This window comes from Salvelinus sp. IW2-2015, linkage group LG18 (genome assembly GCF_002910315.2).
Source record: "Salvelinus sp. IW2-2015 linkage group LG18, ASM291031v2, whole genome shotgun sequence".
NCBI lineage: Eukaryota > Metazoa > Chordata > Actinopteri > Salmoniformes > Salmonidae > Salvelinus > Salvelinus sp. IW2-2015.
This window is the reverse complement of record NC_036858.1, coordinates 67,570,779-67,580,501: the sequence shown is the minus strand read 5'-3', so window position 1 is coordinate 67,580,501 and position 9,723 is coordinate 67,570,779.

The following is a 9,723-nucleotide window of genomic DNA, read 5'->3' as shown; positions in this document are numbered from 1 at the left end:
TTAGTAAAACTAAATGCATGCTTTTCAACCATTTGCTGCCCGCACCCGCCCTCCCGACTAGCATCACTTACTTTGGACGGTTCTGACTGAGCAATAGACATTTAGACCGGTGGAAATCTGTCCTTTGGTCTGATGAGTCCAAATTTTAGATTTTTGGTTTCTAACCGCCGTGTCTTTGTGAGACGCAGAATAGGTGAACGGATGATTCTCCACATGTGTGGTTCCCAACATGAAGCATGGAGGAGGAGTTGTGATGATGTGGGGTGCTTTGCTGGTGACACTGTCTGTGATTTATTTAGAATTCAAGGCACACTTAACCAGCATGGCTACCACATAATTCTACAGCGATACGCCAACCCAACTGGTTTGCAATTAGTGGGACTAACATTTGTTTTTCAACAGACGATGATCCAACACAACTCCAGGCCGTGTAATGCTATTTTAAAAAAGAAGGAGAGTGATGGAACGCTGCATCAGAATGACGTTGGCCCCACAATCACCCGACCCAACCAAATTGAGATGTTTTTGGATGAGTTGGACCGCAGAGTGAAGGAAAAGCAGCCAACAAGTGCTCAGCATATATGGGAACTCCTCAAGATTGTTTGAAAAGCATTCCAGGTGAAGCTGGTTGAGAGAATGCCAAGAGTGTGGAAAGCTGTCATCAAGGCAAAGGGTGGCTGCTTTGAAGAATCTAAAATGTAAAATATATTTTAATATAATAACACTTTTTTGGTTACTACATGATTCATTATGTGTTATTTTATAGTGTTGATGTCTTCACTATTATTCTACAATGTGAAAATAGTACAAATAAAGGAAAACCCTTCAACGAGTAGGTTTGTCCAAACTTTTGACTGGTACTGTATATAACGCCCAGCATATAGATTATATATATATAAAACCCAGCAGCATGTACTGTAAATATATATAACACCCAGCATATATATATAACTACCATTATTGATATATATAACACTCAGCATTATATATATATATAACAACAATTAAATTGATATATATAACACTCAGCGATATATATATATAACTACCATATATTGATATATATACACTCAGCATATAATATATATTATAAAACAACCATTATATTGATATATAACACTCAGCATATATATATATATTATATATAACAACCATTATATTGATATATATAACACTCAGCATATATATATATATATATATATATATATATATATAATAACAACATTATATTGATATATATAACACTCAGCATATATATATATAACAACCATTGTATTGATATATATATAACACTCAGCATATAGAATTTAACAACCATTTATATATATAACACCCAGCAAATATAGATAAAATAACAACCATTTATGATATATATAAAAAAGTATTTAGTCAGCCACCAATTGTGCAAAGTTCTCCCACTTAAAAAGATGAGAGAGGCCTGTAAATTTTCATCATAGGTACACTTCAACGATGACAGACAAAATGAGAAAAAAAAATCCAGAAATCTCATTGTAGGATTTTTTATGAATTTATTTTTGCAAATTATGGTGGAAAATAAAGTATTTGGTTCACCTACAAACAAGCAAGATTTCTGGCTCTCACAGACCTGTAACTTCTTCTTTATGAGGCTCCTCTGTCCTCCACTCGTTACCTGTATTAAATGCACCTGTTTGAACTTGTTATTCATTTATAAAAGACACCTGTCCACAACCTCAAAACAGTCACACTCCAAATTCACTATGGCCAGACCAAAGAGCTGTCAAAGGACACCAGAAACACAATTGTAGACCTGCACCAGGCTGGGAAGACTGAATCTGCAATAGTAAGCAGCTTGGTTTGAAGAAATAAACTGTGGAGCAATTATTAGGAAATGGAAGACATACAAGCACACTGATAATCTCCTCGTCTGGGGCTCCACGCAAGATCTCACCCCGTGGGTCAAAATGATCATGAGAACGTGAGCAAAAATCCCAGAACCACACGGGGGACCTAGTGAATGACCTGCAGAGAGCTGGACCAAAATAACAAAGCCTACCATCAGTACACACTACGCCGCCAGGGACTCAAATCCTGCAGTGCCAGACGTGTCCCCCTGCTTAGTCAGTACATGTCCAGTCCCGTCTGAAGTTTGCGAGAGAGCATTTGGATGATCCAGAGAAGAAGATTGGGAGAATGTCATATGGTCAGATGAAACCAAAATATAACTTTTTGGGTAAAACTCAACTCGTCGTGTTTGGAGGACAAAGAATGCTGAGTTGCATCCAAAGAACACCATACCTACTGTGGAAGCAGGGGTGGAAACATCATGCTTTGGGGCTGTTTTCTGCAAAGGACCAGGACGACTGATCCGTGTAAGAAAAGAATGAATGGGGCCATGTATCGTAGATTTTGAGGTTGAAAACCCTCCTTCCATCAGGCAAGGGCATTGAAGATGAAACGTGGCTGGGTCTTTCAGCATGCAATGATCTATGTTGCCCAGCAACAGCCCCAACATCACGTCTAGAGGAGATCTGCATGGTAGAACTGGGCCAAATACCATAGCAACGGCATACTGGTGTTTGCGCTATTCTAGCATGTTAGATTCTCTAAACCTCTTGTGAAAGGACTCTTATCAGAAAAATCCTAATTGACCATCTGTCATTGCCAACAAAGGGTATATAACAAAAGTATGGTAGAGATAAACGTTTTGTTATTGACCAAAATACTATTTTCCACAGTATATTTGCATAGAAACAATTCATGTAAAATCTACTAATGCTGATTTCTGGATTCTTTTATTTCTTCAGTTTTGTCTGTCATAGTTGAAGTGTACCTATGATGAAAATTACAGGCCTCTCTCATCTTTTTAAGTGGGAGAACTTTGCACAATTGGTGGCTGGACTAAATACTTTTTTTGCGGCCACATGTTATATAACAGTGGGGAGAACAAGTTTTGATACACTGCTTCAGATTTTGCAAAGGTTTTCCATCTTACAAAGCATGTAGAGGTCTTGTAATTTTTTATACTATAAATGAGTGTAACGACCTCCTAGTTTTCAACGTGAATGCAGATACGCGAATCTAAACAAAAATCCCGAAAATACATGTATGATTTTAAGTAATTAATTTAGCATTTGTATTGCAAGACATAAGTATTTGATACTACAGAAAAGCAGTACACTTAATTAATGTATCTGAACCTTTTGTTTGCAATTACAGAGTCATACGTTTCCTGTAGTCTTTGACCAGGTTTGCACACACTTGCAGCATGGATTTTTGGCCCACTCCTCCATACAGACCTTCTCCAGATCCTTCAGGTTTCGGGGCTGTCGCTGGGGCAATACGGACTTTCAGCTCCCTCCAAAGATTTTCTATTGGGTTCAGGTCTGGAGACTGGCTAGGCCACTCCAGGACCTTGAGATACTTCTTACGGAGCCACTCCTTAGTTGCCCTGGCTGTGTGTTTCGGGTCGTTTGTCATGCGTGAAAGACCAGCCACGACCCATCATCAATGCTCTTACTGAGGGAAGGAGGTTGTTGGCTAAGATCTCGCAATACATGGCCCCATCCATCCTCCCCTCAATACGGTGCAGTCGTCCTGTCCCCTTTGCAGAAAAGCATCCCCAAAAGATGATGTTTCCACCTCCATGCTTCTACGGTTGGGATGGTGTTCTTGGGTTGTACTCATCCTTCTTCTTCCCCAAACACGGCGAGTGGAGTTTAGACCAAAAAAACGTCTATTTTTGAATCATCAGACCACATGACCTTCTCCCATTCCTCCTCTGGATCATCCACGATGGTCATTTGGCAAACTTCAGACGGGCCTGGACATGCGCCTGCTGAGCAGAGGGGACCTTGTGGTGCGTGCAGGATTTTAATCCATGACGCGTAGTGTGTTACTAATTGTTTTTTTTGAGACTGTGGTCCCAGCTCTCTTCAGGTCATTGACCAGGTCCTGCCGTGTATTCTGGCTGATCCCTCACCTTTTCTCATGATCATGATGCCCCACGAGGTGAGATCTTGCATGGAGCCCAGACCGAGGGTGATTGACCATCTCATCTTGAACTTCTTTCTATTTTTCTATTTTCTAATAATTGCGCCAACAGTTGTTGCCTTCTCACCAAGCCTGCTTGCCTATTGTCCTGTAGCCCATCCCAGCCTTGTGCAGGTCTACAATTATTTATCCTTTGATGTTCCTTACACAGCTGCTCTGGTCGGTTGCCATATGTGAAGAGGTTGAGTCTGTTTGATTTTGAGTGTGTGGACAGGTGTCTTTTTATACAGGTAACGAGTTCAAACAGGTGCGTAGTTTAATACAGGTAATGAGTGGAGAACAGGAAGGTGCTTCTTAAAGAAAAACTAACAGGTCTGTGAGAGCCGGAATTCTTACTGGTTGGTAGGGTGATTCAAATACTTAATGAATCATGCACACTAAACAAGGAGATTAAACTTACAATCAATACTTAATGTCGAGACCTGTTTCTGCGATGTATTTGTTTAGATTCTCTTCTTCGGACAGTTGATAGGATAAGTGTACCTATGATAAAAATTACAGACCTCTACATGCTTTGTAAGTAGGAAAACCTGCAAAATCGGCAGTGTATCAAATACTTGTCCTCCCCACTGTATATAAAACACCCAGCATATAGATATATATAACAACCATTATATAGATATATATAAACAACACCCAGCATATATATATATATATATATATATAACTACCATTGTATAGATATATATATAAAACACTCATCATATAGATTTAACAACCATTATATATATATAACACTCAGCATATATACAGTGCCTTCTGAAATTATTCAGACCCCTTGACTTTTTTCACATTTTGTTAGGTTACAGATTAATTATAAAATTGATTAAATGTTTTTTTCCCTCATCAATCCACACACAATACCCCATAATGACAAAGCAAAAACAGGATTTTATACATTTTTGCTGATTTATAAAAAATTTAAAACTGAAATATCACATTTATGTAAGTATTCAGACCCTTTACGGAGTACTTTGTTAAAACATGTTTGGAAGCGTTTCCAGCCTCGAGTCTTCTTGGGTATGACGCTACAAGCTTGGCTTACCTGTATTTGTGTAGTTTCTCCAGAAAATGCACTGTTAACTGTGGGACCTTATATTGACAGGTGTGTGCCTTTCCAAATCATATCCAATCAATTGAATTTAGCATAGGTGGACTCCAATCAAGTTGTAGAAACATCTCAAGGATGATGAGGCTCATAGCAAAGCGTCTGAATACTTACATTTGTAAATAAGGTATTTCTGTTTGTTATTTTTAATACATTTGCAAACATTTCTAAAAACCTGTTTTCGCTTTATCGTTATGAGGAATTGTGTGTAGATTGCTGAGAAGTTTTTTTAATTTAATCCATTTTAGAATCAGGCTGTAACGTATATATATATATATATACAGTAGAAGTCGGAAGTTTACATACACTTAGGTTGGAGTCATTAAAACTCGTTTTTCAACCACTCCACAAATTTCTTGTTAACAAACTATAGTTTTGGCATGTCAATTAGGACATCTACTTTGTGCATGACACAAGTAATTTTTCCAACAATTGTTTACAGACAGATTATTTCACTTATAATTCACTGTATCACAATTCCAGTGGGTCAGAAGTTTACATACACTAAATTGACTGTGCCTTTAAACAGCTTGGAAAATTCCAGAAAATGATGTCATGGCTTTAGAAGCTTCTGATAGACATCATTTGAGTCAATTGGAGGTGTACCTGTGGATGTATTTCAAGGCCTACCTTCAAACTCAGTGCCTCTTTACTTGACATCATGGGAAAATCAAAAGAAATCAGCCAAGACCTCCACGAGTCTGGTTCATCTTTGGGTGCAATTTCCAAATGCCTGAAGGTACCACCTTCATCTGTACAAACAATAGTACGCAAGTACGAACACCATGGGACCACACAGCCTTCATACCGCTCAGGAAGGAGACTCGTTCTGTCTCCTAGAGATGAAGGCCCTTTGGTGCGAAAAGTGCAAATCAATCCCAGAACAACAGCAAAGGACCTTGTGAAGATGCTGGAGGAAACAGGTACAAAAGTATCTATAGCCACAGTAAAACAAGTCCTATATCGACATAACCTGAAAGGCCGCTCAGCAAGGAAGAAGCCACTGCTCCAAAACCGCTATAAAAAAGCCAGACTACGGTTTGCAACTGCACATGGGTACAAAGATCGTACTTTTTGGAGAAATGTCCTCTGGTCTGATCAATCAAAAATATAACTATTTGGCCATAATGACCATCGTTATGTTTGGAGGAAAAAGGRGGAGGCTTGCAAGCCGAAGAACACCATCCCAACCGTGAAGCACGGGGGTGGCAGCATCATGTTGTGGGGGTGCTTTGCTGCAGGAGGGACTGGTGCACTTCACAAAATAGATGGCATCATGACGAAGGGAAATTATGTGGATATATTGAAGCAACATCTCAAGACATCAGTTAGGAAGTTAAAGCTTGGTCGCAAATGGGTCTTCCAAATGGACAATGACCCCAAGCATACTTCCAAAGTTGTGGCAAAATGGCTTCAGGACAACAATGTCAAGGTATTGGAGTGGCCAACATAAAGCTTGACCTCAATCCCATCGAAGATTTTTGGGCAGAACTGAAAAAGTGTGTGCGAGCATGGAGGCCTACAAACCTGACTCACTTACACGAGCTCTGTCCTGAGGAATGGGCCAAAATTCACCCAACTTATTGTGGGAAGCTTGTGGAAGGCTACCCAAAACGTTTGACCCAAGTTAAACAATTTAATGCTACCAAATACTATGTGAGTGCATGTAATCTTCTGACCCACTGGGAATGTGATGAAAGAAATAAAAGCTGAAATAAATAATCCTCTCTACTAGTATTCTGACAATTCACATTCTTAAAATAAAGTGGTGATCCTAACTGACCTACGACAGGCAATTTTTACTAGGATTAAATGTCAAGAATTGTGAAAAACTGAGTTTAAATGTATTTGGCTAAGGCATATGTAAACTTCCGACTTCAACTGTATATATAAAGTTTGGACACACCTACTCATTCAAGGGATTTTCTTAATATTTTATATTTTCTAGATGGTAGAATAATAGTGAAGACATCAACACTATGAAATTGCTTCTTCAAAGTAGCCACCCTTTGCCTTAATGACAGCTTTGCACACTCTTGGCATTCTCTCAACCAGCTTCATGAGGAATGCTTTTCCTACTGTCTTGAAGGAGTTCCCACATATGCTGAGCACTTGTTGGATGCTTTTCCTTCACTCTGCAGTCCAACTCATCCCACACTATCTCAATTCGGTTGAGGTCAGATGATTGTGGAGGCCAGGTCATCTGATGCAGCACCATCACTTTTCTTCTCATTCGCATAGCCCTTACACAGCCTGGAGGTGTGTTTTGGGTCATTGTCCTGTTGAAAAACAAATGATTGTCCCACTAATTGCAAACCAGATGGGATGACGTATCACTGCAGAATGCTGTGGTAGCCATGCTGGTTAAGTGTGCTTTGAATTCGAAGTAAATCATCAACATTGTCACCAGCAAAGCACCCCCACACCATCACACCTCCTTCTCAATGCTTCACGGTTTCACCTTTCACCTACTCTGCATCTCACAAAGACACGGCGGTTGGATCCATGAACTTATCCTCTGCAGAAGAGGTAACTCTGGGTCTTCCTTTTTTTTGTGGCAGTCCTCATGAGAGCCAGTGCATCATTTCGCATGATGATTTTTGCGACTGCCCTTGAAGAAAGTTTAAAAGTTCTTGACATTTTCCAGATTGACTGACCTTCATGTCTTAAAATAATGATGAACTGTCTTTTCTCTTTGCTTAGTTGAGCTGAGCTGTTCTTGCCATAATATGGACTTGCTCTTTTACCAAATAGGGCTATCTTCTGTATATCACCTCTATCTTGTCACAACACAACTGATTTGCTCAAATGCATTAGGAGGAAACAAATTCCACAAATTAACTTTTAAAAAGGCACACACTTAATTGAAATGCATTCCAGGTAACTACCTCATGAAGCTGGTTGAGAGAATGCCAAGAGTGTGCAAAGCTGTCATCAAGGCAGAGGGTGGCTACTTTGAAGAATCTCAAATATAAAATATATTTTGATTTGTTTAAACTTTTTTGGTTACTACATGATTCCATGTGTGTAATTTCATAGTGTTGACGTCTTCACTAATATTCTCCAATGTAGAAAATAGTACAATATAGAAAAACCCTTCAATGAGTAGGTATGTCCAAACTTTTGACTAGTACTGTATATATAACACCCACTATATATGTATATATATATTGCAGATACTGTACATCAAATAAGCCTAGTTAATGAAAGATAGGTGACAAAATTTAAGCAATAGCACAGCTCAACACATTTCAGAAGATGTTTAGAAGTGTTGATTCTTATTTGTGATGTCCAGTATGAGAGTGTGTATATTCATTTTTAAGGAAAAATATTTCAGTGTCCTAAGTCATTGGGTCCTCTTCTGTTTTTAAACAGTTGGTCATTCGAAATATAAATGTGACTTCCTCTCTTAGTGATGCTGAAGATACTGTAATTAACATATTAAAAGTTGAAATAGTAATGCTGCAAAACGTGTAATTGTTCCTTCTGATTATTTCACTCATTGTAATTAGAAAGTCAAATACATGTTTCTAGGCTGAGTGCCTCCGTGGCATACAGTAGAAGAAAAAGCTAATTAGAGAAGGAAGGATGTCAGATATGGCTACGTTAATAGAAGCTGCAACGTGTCCTCTCACCGAGAGTGCAATGAGAGTCTTTTGTAATACTGCCACAATTTCCTCTCTTCTTCTTCTCAAGCATCATCGTACACATGGGAGTGGCAACCCAGATTTTGAGAAGCTGCATTATGCATGTCATGTAATTACAATGCATTCAATCCCAGAAGTGATTATTGTGCTGGATTGTATGCACCCTTCAATTGTCTTTATGAAATGTGTGTCAACCAAACACTGTGATGAGTGAAACAAAATCATAATGAAGAAAATAAATAAAAACAGAATGTTGGATGCACATTGTAGGTATACCATTTTAATTGAAGTTTTGTTTGGATGTTGATGTCAAGTAAAAAACTTGAATGAGAGTGTAGCCTATACAAGTAATAAATGCATTTTAAAATCATCTCAACAACTATAAACTCATGGCACATATCTGTTCGAAGCTCATTACATCAAGACTATCTTAGCACAATGTTATGTGATCTTCATTCATAAGTGGGTATCTCCATGCCACGTTTCCAATTATTGTCAAGAGTGATTCATTTCTGAACTACTGTGATAGCATCCATCTGTAGGACCCAATAATGTAAACATTATGGCTATCATTGCTATCAATCAATAAAACGACACGAGACCCCATAAGAGATGTATCAACTGTAGGCTCCCTTGGCCAGCCTTAAGTAGCATCTCTATGTGTAAACAGTTAACATATGTGTGTAAAACTGTGCGTAAACGTCAATCAAAGCTTAATTTCTGAAGCAGTTTTCATGATCTGTCACGATCAGATAATTATTCAGATCCTTGCATTCTGATATTCCATGACACAAAGGTGTCTGCTGGAAAACATCCACATGCAACAACATCATCTGAAATTGCACAACCTAAACCCAGCTGTTACTATTCCACATAAAATAAAATACTTAGCTTACAACGCAATTGAAATAATGAAATACTTGATTGCATGTTCCA